This window comes from Chroicocephalus ridibundus, chromosome 4, assembly GCF_963924245.1.
Source record: "Chroicocephalus ridibundus chromosome 4, bChrRid1.1, whole genome shotgun sequence".
Classification (NCBI taxonomy): Eukaryota; Metazoa; Chordata; class Aves; order Charadriiformes; family Laridae; genus Chroicocephalus; species Chroicocephalus ridibundus.
The window spans coordinates 30,895,731-30,910,981 of NC_086287.1; the positions used below are offsets into that span (position 1 = coordinate 30,895,731).

A 15,251-nucleotide genomic window follows, 5' to 3' on the forward strand; every position below is an offset into this window, starting at 1 on the left:
TGCCTGATAGTCATTTCATCAGAGAAATTAAGCACCTATTTGCATAGGAGAACTCTGAAATCATCCTTAAACGTGTGGGACAAAATCTGCTTTGTCCCTGGAGCCAACTACAACGCTTGCTTAGCAGCCTACCGAAGATCACCCCACCCAGCGGATACTTACATGATAAAGCTGGCCAAACCGGTGCAGGGAGGAAGATGTGGCCAGAACACCGCTGCGAGTGCCCACGTACCTCTAGAAAGTCCTACCAGGACAGACCCTGGGACAAAGGGCAACATGTTGCTGCCTGCAGGCCGCAGGATTTGGAAGCTTCAAGTAGAACAGCTACAGTAGGAATTGCTTATGAATTAAGCTACTTATAAAAACAGTCTTGCACAGAGATGTTCTACGTAAACCAGAAAATCTTTACCAATGGTTATAGTATCATGAAAACTGATGTGTTGTCCCATGAAAAAACTACAAGCTACTATTTTTCCAAATTGTGATTCTTTTAAATTAGAAAATCAGAGTTAGCCCAAGTTAAACTAACTTTTTATGGACCGTACCGGAAAGTTTGGATTTGATACTGGTAAGACAAAATTTAAAAAGCCATATCCAGAAAAAGATATTATCACCTAAATCTAAAACTCTTATTGTAAGAAAACTCACACAGTTTCCAGGTGGAAACACCTGGAAGGCTCGATCCACTTCTGGGCATTTCCAGACCATGCCTAAAACACACCCATAGGATTGGGCTCCTCATAAAATACAGTTGTGTCTGATACCTTGTTTATGAGAAATAGTAGCCCCTGAAAGATATTTTCCTTTATACAATACCTTAAAGGGCTTGCAGAGGAGCTGGAGATTCCCACTCATCGATATGCACAGGAATCCAAACCCTCTGCTCCCACTCGCTGGAGTGTGGTCTAACCACCATTTTACAGCCTCTTTTGGTAGTCACAGAGGAGGGAGAGTAGAGATGGGAAGACTCCTTTTACGTTTCTGTTGCAACTGTGTACTTCAGGATGTATCCATTCAGAGAGCCTGGGACTCACTGATAGGGCACCTGGATGGAGTCGTGGCTTCTAATTGTTTCCCCTGAACTCTTTATGACAATGACTTTATTAAAAAAAATCCCTTGCTGATGTGGAAGAGGGCAATTGAACCTTACTTTCTGGTTAAGAGAGGTAACCAATTCTTCTTCACACTTCCCTTGCAAGATAATAGCTGTTCGTCTTCTTGACTGTAAGAGAAGTAGGTGTCTGCTTTTGAGGGGTGCTGTGAACCATGAATCGTAAATGAAGGAAAAATCCTCCCCACTGGGCTACGTACAAGGCAATAAGAGTTGGGATATTAAAGCTACTGCAGTTGAAGTCAAGTGGTTGCTCTGCAGAGTGAATCTGTGTCGTGCAGTACTCCACGCTGGGAAGCTTATTCTCTGCAGTGCCTTCTCTGCTCACGAAGCCCAGTTCTCCCCTGCTTGGGTGGAATAGACATCTGTTAGCTTGGGTCTGTGGAGTTTCATCAACCGGTCTCTCACCCAACATAGCACAGGTGCCTGGGGTTACACCTCCTTCAGCAGTTACAGCATCCTGAACTAGACATTCAGTCCTCACCTCGTTCTCTAACATCACCAACCCTCCTTGGTAGGTTGGTCACTATAAAAATCTCAAGCATGTAACTAAGGATGTCTACCCAAAGCTGTATAGGGCAGGTGTTGTGATCAGAAAAGCAGGCGGGTGGCTTGCCATAGGCCTTCTGCTTTGAGAGGCTATGGCGTGTTATGATATATTCTCCTATTAAAAGTTTCAACTTTGGACTCGGGTTCCCTGTAACTGAATAATGAAGCACATGAAATTTGTAGCACAGCACAGGGCATCCGTTCTGTAATTGCTGAGATTTGGGGTGCTGAAGGGGGTGCCCCAGACTAGCAGGATTTGAGAGAGTCCTACAAACGGACACTGTGGGACTGCAGGAGCTGGCGACGGGGACTGCAGCATTGCGGGGGAGAGTTTACAGACCCTGAAGAGGAATTTCTGGTTTTGCTGGGAAAGAAAACACACTGTAAAAGCAGATCTGTGCTGCAGGGATAGCACTGACTGCAGAAGTAAAGAGCGGTGCTGCTTGCCAAGTTTTTATAGACGTTGCTGAGGCAGGGCGGCAGCATCTCTGCTTATTTTGCTAGCACCTGAATGCAACCTGGCATGGTTTTAGGAGAATACTTACGGGGCTTTGGTTCTCCCGTTAGCATCCCTTGGGGCAGTGCTGGCTCTTGTGCAGCATAACGGGCACGTTCCACTGCTGCACAACTTGGCCTGACTTCATCAGGCCTGCATCTGCTGCTGCACCTTTGCTGAGATACATAATATCTGTCTACAAAACTATTAACCTAATATTTTATTGTTCTGAAATAGAGAAACAGTCAGCACCTCAGACTTCACTGAAGTTAGGCTCAGAGGCATCTGTTTTGGAGTCCTGTAGGCACTGAGTAGTAAATGGGAATAAAAGAAAGTTATTCTAGTTAATTTCTGTTTCCTGTTTTTTCATGTTTGACGTGACTTATGGAGAACAATTAAATTTGAAACAGACATTTATGATGGATCTGATCTAGTTGTAACTACTTTTTGGAACAGTTTGGTCTTTCTTTTACCGTGATTTTCTTGTATTTATATTTGTGTTTCATTATTGGAAAAAGGACTTCAGACATGCTTGATAAGAGTGTGATCATTAGTGTCTTGAGTAGTCACTGGAAAAGCATTCAATTAATGGGAAAAGAGAGTATAAGAAACATTGAACATTTCTTTAATTGATTATTTATGCATTTTTCACTGGAAGCTAACCGCAACTTTTTTCAAAAATGTTTTGTTCTGAGTTTTATTTATTTAGCTGTAAGATTTCCTTAGGCATCTAGATTTTGAATCAGATATTTGAGTTAGGCCGTGTATTGCCAGGGATGACTACATCAATTACTGAAGGATAATTGAAATTTTAAGTCAAGACTGTTGAAAAAAAGAGAGATACAGAGAGAGCACGCTCATTGCTCATTCCCGTGGAAAGGGGAGTTATACACAAAAGGCAAATACTCAGAGCCGGTAACAAATGAGGGCTGAGTATTCGCCAGCTTCCTGGCTCACAGTAGAAATATTTCATCTAGAAGCCAATACAATATTTATAAAAATTTTGTTCCATTCCTGACTACACTAAACCATTATTTTTATTCATATTTTAATATATATCTTTCTTTTTAAAATGCAGCTAATATCGTTCTTCGTGATCTTGTACTGTAATGTCATGACATTCCCACAGTGACATTCCTCCCACTGTAGGAATGTATATTTTACTGCAAAGAGATCAACTATTATTGCTTATGGAATTATCAGCTGCACGTTCTTCTGATTAGTCACTCTTAAAAGAGGGTGCTCTGAACAGACACCAAAAGGATATCCAATAGATACAGCTTCTCATTTACAGTCCAAACATTCCTTCTGAAATGCCAGAAAAGAAAGATTCCTTTAAATATTCCCAGTAGTCTGGGAATAAATCGCTGTAAATCTCACAGACTTCAACAACTGGAATAGAAAGAGTCCTGAGGTCACACCTGAAACAGACTTTTAGGGAGTAACATATTGCATTACTAAATGAGTCACTAGGCCAGCTGTGTTTATATATATTGTGCAATTAAAAGTTGGTGATCTTTCTCCTGATAACAATGGGGTACGGTGTACTCTGAATTCACCAGTCACATGGAGAAAAATCCACTCTTTGGCCATTATCCAAAAATGACAATGACAAGTACACGAGCAAGTGGTGATTTGTCTTGCTCAGTCTCTAGAAGACTCTTTTTTTTTCTTTTTTTTTTTTTTTGAGCTCTGTTATTTACAAAGTAATAGAAATGTTGGGCAATAATCAAGCATAGAGAGCTGACGGTATTAATATAGCATTGACGGACTGGAAACCAGATGGTCTGTCAGATAATGAAGTATTATCTGGCAAGAGATTGTTCCTGAAAGCCAACATCCTCACCTATTTAGCACTCTGGAATGTCGACATATCAGTTACCGCATTCATGAGGTGGTATGTGTTGTACTTTAGAAGCCATCCCTAGAAGAGGTTTTTTAATTCAAAATTACTGCCTGATGAGAGGGTAAAAGTGCCATTATTATAGCACAGCTGGATGAGTATAATATACAGCAAGATGTGAACCATACATCAAAAATCAAGTTAAAGAGGAAAACGTAATAGGCTACATCCTGATTTCTGTCTAACCCAAGCCACAGTTTCATGGATGTTTTAAACCAATGCTGCCACCGGAAGAAGCAAAGGTGTATCCCGTGTGCTCAGAGCTGTACGTTCCTACTTTTGTGCCACATTCTCCTTGGTGCCAGCACGTGCACTTCTGCACCTGGTCAGGAATTGTGGATGTTGGAAAAATGATCGGGCTAATATTAACCTGGCCATTTAAAACAAAATGTGTCAGTAATCCAGAAGGGTTCCTCCTGGCTGGCTCATGACACAGGCACACAGATCTTTGGCCAGCAGAAAGGAAGGGATACTGTGGAGGCAGGACAGAGCGACTGGGAAAGGAAGATGAGGGAGGTGGGATTATTTCCTCTTTGACGGCAGTGCTAGTTTATGCCAAATGTGGGTGAAACCAGAATTCAAGACTAGCCAGAGCTACTGGAGGCAAATATGGTGAATCCCAGTTGCTGCAGCTGCCCCCTAGGAAGACAGAGCAGAGAACGCAAAAGGCAAGGGCAGCTGGAAGGCTGGTGGGGCCAGTGCCCAGGGTTTGGGGATAGATACCCCCTAGACACCAAAATGTCTCAGTGTGGCTGTGATTATAGCATAAAGTGGAATGCAAAATGAAGGAAAACAACATGAAGTAGATGGAATGGTTTATTAAAAAGCAGACAGAGAATTGGTAAGGCTATTGTCAGTAAGGCTGTAGTTTACAACTTTGGCTTTAATTCGACAAGCCATTTTCACTGCCATTGTGATTACTTGATTGAAAACTAGTCAGCCACACGTTATTAGCTCTTTAACTCTCTGTCCATTCTAGATAGTTAATATTTTCATAAGGCATTTTCTGTAATCACGACTAGGGAGTCCTTCGCTCACGCAACGGAAGAAAAGTGGTACACATTACTATTGGATGGAAAGAAAATAGTTATGATATAATCTGTTGAGACGTAATAAATAACTGATAGCCACTGTTTAAGAGTAGAAATATTTTTCCATCACTATTGTTATTCCTTTACAACACCTAGAAAATAATTTACCTAGATAACATAAATCAGATAAAAGGGCTTCTCTTCTGTGCTTTCAGTGCTGCAACATTCAATACTGATTATATAAATCATTTCTTGACAAAGTCTGCCCCACTCAGCAAACCCCTATACAGAAAGCAGCTTCAAATGGGCTAAAGTGGATTTGTGGTATCATCGGGCCCAGTTATCTTGGCAGGGTGACTTTTCGGTCTGCCAGGCAGATGACAGAATTCAGAATTTCCCTGATGTGAAACTAATGCTCTCACACACTTTAAATACATATGCTGAAATATTATCAGTCGAAGTCTCTTTTTGCTCAAGCTTAGTTTGGGAATGCTTCAAAGCTATCATTATATCTAGAATCAAATGTATAATTCATCCCAGCCCTTAATATTTTTGAATCAAGAATTAAGAGTGGGAAGAGTTTCAGTTAAATAAAAAAAAAAAAAAAAAAAGGGCAAGAAACCACATACAGAAAGTAGAAATTAAAATTAGCATTTAAAATCAGTATTGTGTTTTATTCACAGTGAATGTTTAATGAGGCTGGTAAATGTTTCAATAGACATAAAAATGGAGGGCAGTAAACGTGAATTTGTTTAGAATTACACCTAATTTCATGGTGACCATGCAACTAAAGGCATTTTCATATGGCCAAATACAAAGTAATTCAAGAGGGAATCAAAATTCAGATTATACTCGCTATATCCACAATGCAGAGAACATTGTCTTAGGAAGCAGTAACACCGAAATAATTCGTTGTTAAAGACAATTACATCAACATGAGCTCATAGGACTATACCATCGCAAAAAGGATCATTCAATCTTAAAGCATACAAAAAGAAAAGTGCTATGTGCAACTAAGGAATTGTAAGGAAGTACAAAATTTTGCCTCTGTATACAGCTTTGGTAACACAACTGATAAAAAACTGAATTAAATCAATACTTCAAAGAAAATATAGAGATATTGAAGAAATTTGAGAGCACCACAAAACTCTTGGGAGGAAAATAAGCCTTGTGTCATAAAATTCAAGGGAGTAAGTTTTTCTGGTTACAAAAGAAAACATTGAAAAATTACTTGATTGCTATGTATAGATATACTTTTCACCTATGGAAAAAGTTTTCTGGCACCTGTGAGTTCAAGGGCTTTCAGCCTTCCTCACCACAACCACTACCTGGAATCTGACGTTAAGCAAATGCAGCCTTCAGACACCGCTTTCTCTGAATGTATTAAAACACTGGAATAATCATCTGGAGGGCTTTTGCTGGAGGACCATTACTTAATTCTTTCCAAATATTGTTTAATGTAGTTTCTAGATGAAAGCTTGTATCAGTAAAGTGATGTATCCTAAAGGGTCCCTTCTGAGACTGTAGTCTAGTCTCGTAACTCATCCCCTGTCTTGTATTAAGCTTTGAGAACAGGAAATCTTGCACTGCCCTAAACCTACCATACCACTTGGAGGTTTGCATTATAGTAATGACTGTACTTACATCATGCTTCAGAGCTTCAGCAAGTCACTGTCAGGGATCAAGAGGGATTATTTTTTCTTAATGCACAATTGACTAGATGCATGATAGAGAGGGGGTTTTTCCTTCCTTTTAAGCATGATTGGATACAGATGAAGATGTGATAGCATGGATTAGTCCTTCGAGGTAAAAAGGAAATCCATTTGAGGGGGTGGTGGTTTATTTTTGGAGGCTCGGAGTCTTACCTATATACAGTTTGGGGGTAAGAAAGAAATTTCTGCCTCACTCCGGTAGGGAATATCATAAATTTCCTGTTCCAGGAATCGTCTCTGGCTCTTTCTGGCTGTTTTCTGCATTCCACCTAGCCTGCTGTTCAGATTCCCTGCCTTCAAGACCAGTGTTTGTCTTTAACCCATGTGAGAACAAATACAGCAAAATTAAAGGTCTTTTTATCCCTATTGAGCATCCCTTCAGTCAGCCTGAACAGAATTTCAGACCATAAATGCTCTGGTTACCCATCCATCACATGTTTAACATTTTAGTTTCTTTTGCTCTCGTCCTGTCATTTCCACATACATTTCATTCAGAAGATTTCCATTCCAGAAAGACTTTTACTGTTCCCAGCATTTCCTTTTTTTTGAATTCCTTTCTCTGCTCTTCGGTGATCTGGTGTGCAGTGCAGTTTTACTGATAATTGTATTAGCACGAGTGAGTGTGGAAGACCATGGTATGGAGATGGTATGAGCATCTGGGGAAAGCTTTGTTAGGAAGGTGTAGGCATTTCTTAAATCACGTACATCACTGAAGAATGCTTGCCCTATGACAAGTAGTTACTAAATGCAGCTATTTGTGCACTTATTAAATGTGTTTTAAATCTCTCTGACCTGTTTCCTATCACAGAACATCCTTCTTAGGGCAGGCATTGTTATGCTCTCCTCTCAAAGCTGCGCTATACGTATATACAGGTTGTCCAGTTCTTTGCCCCTCTTGCTTATTATTGCCCATTATTGCTAATCCTTGCTATACCTCCAAATGATCCTCTTGGTATACTGCATTTTCTTCTGTAAAATTGCTTTCAAAGCCTCTTCTGAGGCTGAAAAATCGCTAACTCATTGTAACCCCAGCGTAAGCCTCCTTCAATGTCTTTACTATCATAGAATCATAGAATGGTTCGGGTTGGAAGGGACCATAAAGATCATCTAGTTCCAACCCCCCTGCCATGGGCAGGGACACCTCCCACTAGACCAGGCTGCTCAAAGCCCCATCCAGCCTGGCCTCGAACACTTCCAGGGATGGGGCATCCACAGCTTCCCTGGGCAACCTGTTCCAGCGTCTCATCACCCTCACAGTAAAGAATTTCTTCCTAGCATCCAAACTAAATCTACCCTCCTTCGGTACGAAAACATCACCCCTTGTCCTACCATTATACTCCCTGATCAAGAGTCCCTCCCCATCCTTCCTCTAGGCCCCCTTTAGGTACTGGAAGGCTGCTATAAGGTCTCCCCGGAGCCTTCTCTTCTCCAGGCTGAACAGACCCAACACTCTCAGCCTAAATTCTTAAGAATTTAGTTTTTAATTCAGATTGGGATTTAGGCTGAGATATAGATGAGGTTTTACTCTGTTCACTTCGCAAATCCAAGCACATACAACAAGAACTTCTCAGTGACTCAGCAAATAAGAGAACAAATTTAGTTTACTCCTCTGGTGGCTCAGTCAGTGATGCGTGACACTACTGCAAAGAAACCTGGTGCTAGGATTTTCTTTTTGTTGTTGTTGTTTCGTTTTGCAAAGCAAAGTTCTGGATCAGTTCAAGACAATTGTAATATATTGATATAATCCTAACCAGTTGGCAAAAATACTTCAAGATCTAGGGAGTACAAGACTATTTTTTCTAGACCATTCATTCCCACAGGCCTTTCTTTGTAACAAGTAGAGTTTTATTCTGTCATTTTAAAACAAATAACTGAAAATTAGATTATACTGTAATGCCATTAAAAGAATTTTAACACAGAAGTTGATTACTCACAAACGGCAGATGTATGATAGTGCTCCACTTTTTGAATCTTTATTTTTACCTTAGAAGGTAAGAATTAGTGATTACTGTGCCTGGTCCTTTGTTGTGAGACGGTGTTGCTAAATTTCTCTTCTTCTCTTGTAGCCTAGCCTTTGTTTGCAGTTCTCAAAATTTTCGGTGACGGTAGGCCAGTTTCACGTTGCATCAGTCCACCCACTTCCAAGAAAATGTTTCCAAAGGCTGTGTGTACTTCTGAAAACATGAAGACTGAGGCACCAGTGTTTACTTTAATAACTGATGAAAATAAAATGTTAGTGATTAGAATCTTTGTGGTTTTACTCGATTTGGGCATATCCCACAGAAGAATTAAAAGAAAAAAATTACCAAAAGATCATCCATTACCAGTGGGTAATTTCCTGGACACTGAAATGCAAAAGATCCAAGAACGTTCTGCAGCTCCTCACAATTCTGTATGTGTGGAACTCTGCACAGATACAGATGTTTCCACTGCCGCAGAATTCGCTAAAAACTGCCAGGGAATTTGGCCCAGATGTGCTATAGAATTACAATGACCCTGGTAATAGTGAAACTTTAAGCAGCAAACACCAGATGTCCAGTAAAATGGTTAAAACTGAGATCCAAAGCATTTTTTTTACCACATCATCACAAACAAGTATGGAGTGAATAAGCTGAAAATCTCAAGTAATACTTCATTATTCGTCATCTCTGAGATGATTCTACGTGCTTGACTTGTTGTGATGTAGTGCCATTCAACTATAACGTCTCGTAGGAAGGCTGCGTTCCCAGAGGCTTAAATAATTTTGAAAAATGAATTAATCAGATGGGTATATACATTGAGCTTAATACAAGGTTGTATTTTTCTCCTTACCTCCTTTCTCTACTCATTTTGCCTGAAAAGTGATTCTGGCTGTGTGTGTGCTGTGCTGCTGCCTCACGATAGCTTGCCCGCAGACAGGATAAATGAGCTGCTGGTGGTGCCAGCTAATGTAGTTCTGCTTTAGCTCAAATGGTAGCAGACTCGAGCTGCGGTACCAGGGCTCCGTGCACTGCTACCTCCTGCGTCTGTGTGCGTGGTAAATGTACTTTTCCTACAAAATACAAGTATTCATTACATTATGAGGCACTGCTTTATACTTTGCGGTTTCCGAGGGGTCCATGTGTAAGGCAGACCCCAGAGACGATGGAAAGCATTACATTTCTCTTTCCACTCTCTATTGATTATTTATGATTTTTTATATTCTCAAGTGTAAGTTTTATACCTTTGCGATCAGAATGTACATTCAGCCATTCTTTAAGTGTCTCTAAACCCAAAAATTATTTCAGTTACAAATCTTCAATCTGAATGTACTATGTTGTTCACGGAAGCCTGGTTGTGTTTGATAGTGGTATAGATCTGTATAGGGCAATAGACGTGTATCAGTATTCATAGGTTAAATTCACTAGTTTTGCTTAAAACTTGAATGTAGGAGTAGTCCACTCTGTTTTGTCCCTGGGAAACTAACGATACCAAGCTTTTTTACTTGGAACTGGGTTTACAGGCTTCATAGATAAAAACTGAAGAAAAATAGGAAGAGCCAGAGGTCTTGGATGCTTAGAGAAAAAAAGTAAGGAACATGTAGTCTTTGAAAGAAAAGGGATAGTTATGATGTTCTTCAAACTCTCTTAAAACTTCTTTGCAAAACAGGTGACATAAACGCTATTAAAATAAAGAGTATTACTTTGACTTCAGTAGTAGTTGAATCAGTGAAGAGGAGTCCATAGCTCTGTTACTGTTACTCACTTTTACATAAGAAAGTGTAAAAATTCGTTTACTAAAAAATACGTTCTTCCCTGGAAGAAAAACTCATCATAAACCGACCAGCGCATCATGGCAGAAAGAAAGTTAAGTTAAACTACTGCTTTCAGAAATACTACTGCTCAAGAATTTATGTTTTCTCTCCTTTTTTATTTATGCAGCTGTTTAGATAATTTTCAGCCGGCAGCAGGTGACATCCTTGTGTGAATTTTTGTAACCCAAAAGGAGAACACAAGGCTGTTGTCAACACTGCTGAGTTTCTCTTTTTTTACTGTATTGACAGTTTTTTCATAGTTTCAGTACAAAATCATAAATTGTGTTGTTCTTTCTTGAACTGCCGGCACACGCTTTATTAAAAGCTCACTGAACACTCCTGAGCTTTTTAGCATTTTTAACTTACAGCGAAACAGGACCCATAGAAGAACCCGCTGTGTTGTGTATCACTGCTGATAGCATTGGATGCCTTTTCTCGGAGCATTGCCTGGGGATGCCCAGCGCTCCGAATGACTTTACCACCTCTTCCTTCAAAGGCCAGCTACGATTACAGCAGAAGCCGTTGCACTTGGAGCTCTCTGCCCACCCTTGCCTTGCAAATCTGCTGGTAGCACAGACTTTCTTGTCTTTGACAGCAGTTTGCCAGGTTTGCAATGAAACTGCTTTAAAAGCGTTTACAAAATTTAAATGTCTTCTTAGGTCCTTGCTGGTTTTAAAGTCCGTAGAGAAGGTTTTCGTGTGGCTCTAAATCAACTCTGTAGGATAGCAGGTAATTATTAGTTTTTAGTCATGCGTAGTGAAATGTTTATATTGACTTCGTAATGTTCTCTGATGACGGTGAACAAGGAAGTAGTGTGGTTGCAAATCGCAGTTACACTTACAGAGTGTGAGATCATGGCAAATCATACTGCTGCAGAGGTGCAGTGATAATCTCCGGCTAATCTGGCTGAGTGCTAAACCCAGCTCAGAGCTGGTTACCGAGCAAGCCTCGTGGCACGTTTGTGAGCTACGCCAGAAAAAAGGTTTCTCTTTTGGAAATTCAGAGAAAATCAGTGATCTAGAAGAAAAGCAAATTTGACCCAAATTGACTTTCTTTATGACGTATTGATGGTTATAAAGGTACTATTATTTTAATCCATGAAACACGGAAAGGTTTGACACCAAAAAAATCACGCTGTCTGCTGTGAAATAGCTTGTGTTGCATTTACTTGAATTGCTACATGAAACGCCTTCTTCATTTGTAAAGTAAAATACTCTGCATGCTTTTAAAAGTAACTTGGGAGAGAGAGTTCATTTGTTTTGTTTATTCAACGCCAAAGTGGCAAAATTTCTTTTCTGCAGAGGAATTCAAGTTGAGAAGGGTGCTGGATCAGAAGAGTATGTTGAGAAAAAGAAAACATTTCAAAAGACATGTACAAGTTAAACCTGCTGAGGCAGGTCTGCTGCTCAAAGAACACATTGCAAGTTTTTTTAAAAAATAAATAAGCCAGCAGAAACTGCCACATCACTGAGACACAGAGTCCATTACTTTTTTAAAAAAAAAAAAATTTTCAGGTTTCCTTACAGATGTCTGTGGAGATGAGGAGACTATTGATAGGTCGGGCATGGCTACATAAAACAAAAATAGATCACTGAATAATAGATAGCAATAATAATAATTAGGGCAGCTACTTCTGCATGATTCTTCCTTTTATACATTTGCTTGCCTGTTGATCTGGTCTGGATAGGTATGTACATATTTCTGCATCACAATCTCGTAGCAGGTTTGTCATCGGTAACTAAAGTGTATCACTGGTGTAAAGCCTTGCAAAATCCATTCCTAGTTGCTTAACAGTCAACTTTGGTTGAAATCCTTTGGTAAATCTTTGGTAAGCCTTCTTTCATTTCTCAGTCATTGAAACTTACCTTGTTTGTCCCTTTTCTCTTTGAGAAACTCAGAGTGAACGTTAGTCACCTCTCCAGACAAAGTAATTACATGACATCATGGTGCTTTATCTTATAAATTGTGTGAGAAGGACGGGAAGAATGTCACCATAGTGTGGGAGTTTTATAGTACTGAAGGTAGAATTAGTTTGGAAGCACTGCTGCGTATTGCCTGAAAAGGGAGCTTTCATGTTTAAAATGTATTGTGATAAAAAAAAAAAAAAAAGTTTTTTGTATTAACTGCCAACTCTATTTGCTCTTAGATTGCCATAACATTGAGGAAAATGTCTTAATCCATACACCATTTTTAGGGTGTTTGTGTGTGGTGCACGAAGAATAGGAGGTATCTTTTTGGGCATCGTTCCAGCATCCGTGACAGTGAGTGTATAACACAGATCTGCATCTGACAGAGTTTTCTGAAGCAGCGTAACCTGGGCTGGGGTGAGCTGCATGCAAGAAAGGGCTGGAATTTGATTTCACGCCTGTGCCCTCACTTTATCACGCTGGCACTCCAGAAGTGGAGGAAAGGATCTGTGACACTGTCACTGTGCCGAGGGACAGCACCTGTAACTGTAAGAAATTTCTGCTTTTCCCAGTTCTTTTCTTGCTCCCAAGTACATAAAACTCTTTCCAGTAACTTTCTTCTAACAGAATCCAGTTTCGGTGACACACAGAGATATTTTGTCTGTCTTTAGGCAGGTAGCTGCCATTCATGTGTTTCCTCACACATCTGTGTAATAATACCTTTCGCTCCCATGGTACACCTAGGCACCACAACTGTCTGCCAGATGGAAACTCAAATGCCAGTACGTGTACGTATTCGTGGTGCCGTTCACTACCTAAGTAGTGCTACGAATTCTGCACACTTTGATCTCTGTGCCTGTAAGACTGTTGCTCTCTTCTGGTGCAACTATCAACAGTATTACTGTTACAAAATCATGAATCTTTTATGATTTCCTGCTAGAGGCACTGTAAAGGAAGTAAGAAAAATACCTCAAAGGTCAAAATGCTAAAAGATGGAATCAGATTAATTATTAAGTGTGTGTTTGTATATATTTAATGATTCTTTTATTCTTTTTAATGCTAAAAAGTGCTGCCTTGAGATGTTTTTGAGAAACTGGAAAAATATGTAAGTTTCTTAGTTTTTTAAAAACACTACAAAACCACGACTGGCCTAGTTTTACTTTAGACTTCAGAAGTTCGATGTGTTTATGAACCCAAATCATTGCAGACAAAATTTTGCACCTGCAGTTACGGTTGCCTGCAGTTCAGTTCAGTTTAAGTATCTACATCACTGATTGCATCTGTAAATTAAAAACATCTAAGTAACCTAAATTACGAGCACAAATAATTGCAGGTGCAAAACTCATACAAACACAAAATGATCTCTGAAAGTTGGTCTTCTAAATCTCATTGTACGTTATTGACTGTATCATGAACCTGGAGTCCTCTTGGGAGAGTCACTAATCTCTATAATGACACTGAAAGCCTCTTGAATCTCATATTTAGCAGCAGATGGGAAAGAATATATGTAGTCATATAACTCCCTAGGGATTTTGCATGTGGATATTGAAAAGTATAACTTATTCCAATGAAGGCTAACATTAACTCGCAATCAAAAATTTCCTTCCTGAGCCACATTTTTTCTGATGAAATTAAAACAGCTTAATTTTGTATTTTTATGAAGTCACAACCGATCTGAGTAGGACACACTCCCCGAGTAAGCACAGAAATTTTGCTCATCTCGTGATTTTTCATTTAATGAATCACAGCATCGGTTTAACACAGAGAAATGCTGTCAGTCTTTTCCAGAAAACACATCTAGTTATCCTCTCTATGATTATTTTTTTAGTGCCAGAAACAAATTTCTAAGCACACAGCTACAAAAGGCTATTTTTTTTCACTGGTATCAAAACTGAAAATGAATCATTTTCTTGCATTCTTTAGCTTCAATAGACGTAGGTGTGGAGCTACTTGAAAACAGTGACTGCTTCCTGTCGTACCAGTTACGGCAGTACTGTTAGCAAAAGGGGGGGGGGGGGGCGAACCCTTAAATTCTCTTCTAGTGTTTGAACAACTAAAACTCCTACTGAACAAATGAAGCATTCTGCCAGTTCTGACAATCCAAAATGCAATGAAGAATTTTTCTGTCTCAGAAGCTCTAGGCAAAGCTGTTTTGGCATGTCTGTAGCTTATTCCTATTGCAAACAAAGGGGCAGCTAGAGGGAAAGTCTTTGGGCGAAGAAAATGCTGTCAGTTGTAAGAAATGAGACATGTAGGCCCATTCTACAGCCCAGCTAGTGATTACATGCAGGCAATTTTGTAAGAGCCTAGACCAGCTGCCAGTGATAATAACACTGCCATTTGCACTGATTTCCAACAGGAATTACATCAAACAGACCAGCTTAAGGCTTCTCAGAAGCATGGGCAAAACGGGTATTTCGTTCGTTGGCCATGGGGGCCAGACTACAAGGAAAGTCCTAAGAAGGATCAGGGAGCCCTGCAGGGTCCTGGTAGGGTCCATCCTCTCAAGTAGCCGCATTCCCCCCTCGGCAGCAGCCCCCAGCCCAGCTTCACAGGCCCCTGGCACTAGCGTGGCAAGTGGCGGAGGTGTGAGCGTATCTACATTTTTAAAAATCCTATTCAATTTAATACGCATGAATCTATTACTCAAGCAGTACATGGTAACAATGCCACTTAACTAATTAATTTATAATCATCCGGGGGGGGAACAACAACAAAGAAACAGAACAAGATGTTCTTTTTCTACACGCGAAGAACTGTTGAGGTTATG

General features: G+C 40.0%; 1 protein-coding gene across 2 annotated transcripts in view; it reads left to right on the forward strand.

Annotated features, from left to right (window-relative positions):
* The window catches only part of SLC25A21 (solute carrier family 25 member 21), a 259,335-nt gene that overhangs the window by 208,289 nt on the left and 35,795 nt on the right, over positions 1-15,251 (forward strand). The window lies entirely within an intron of this gene.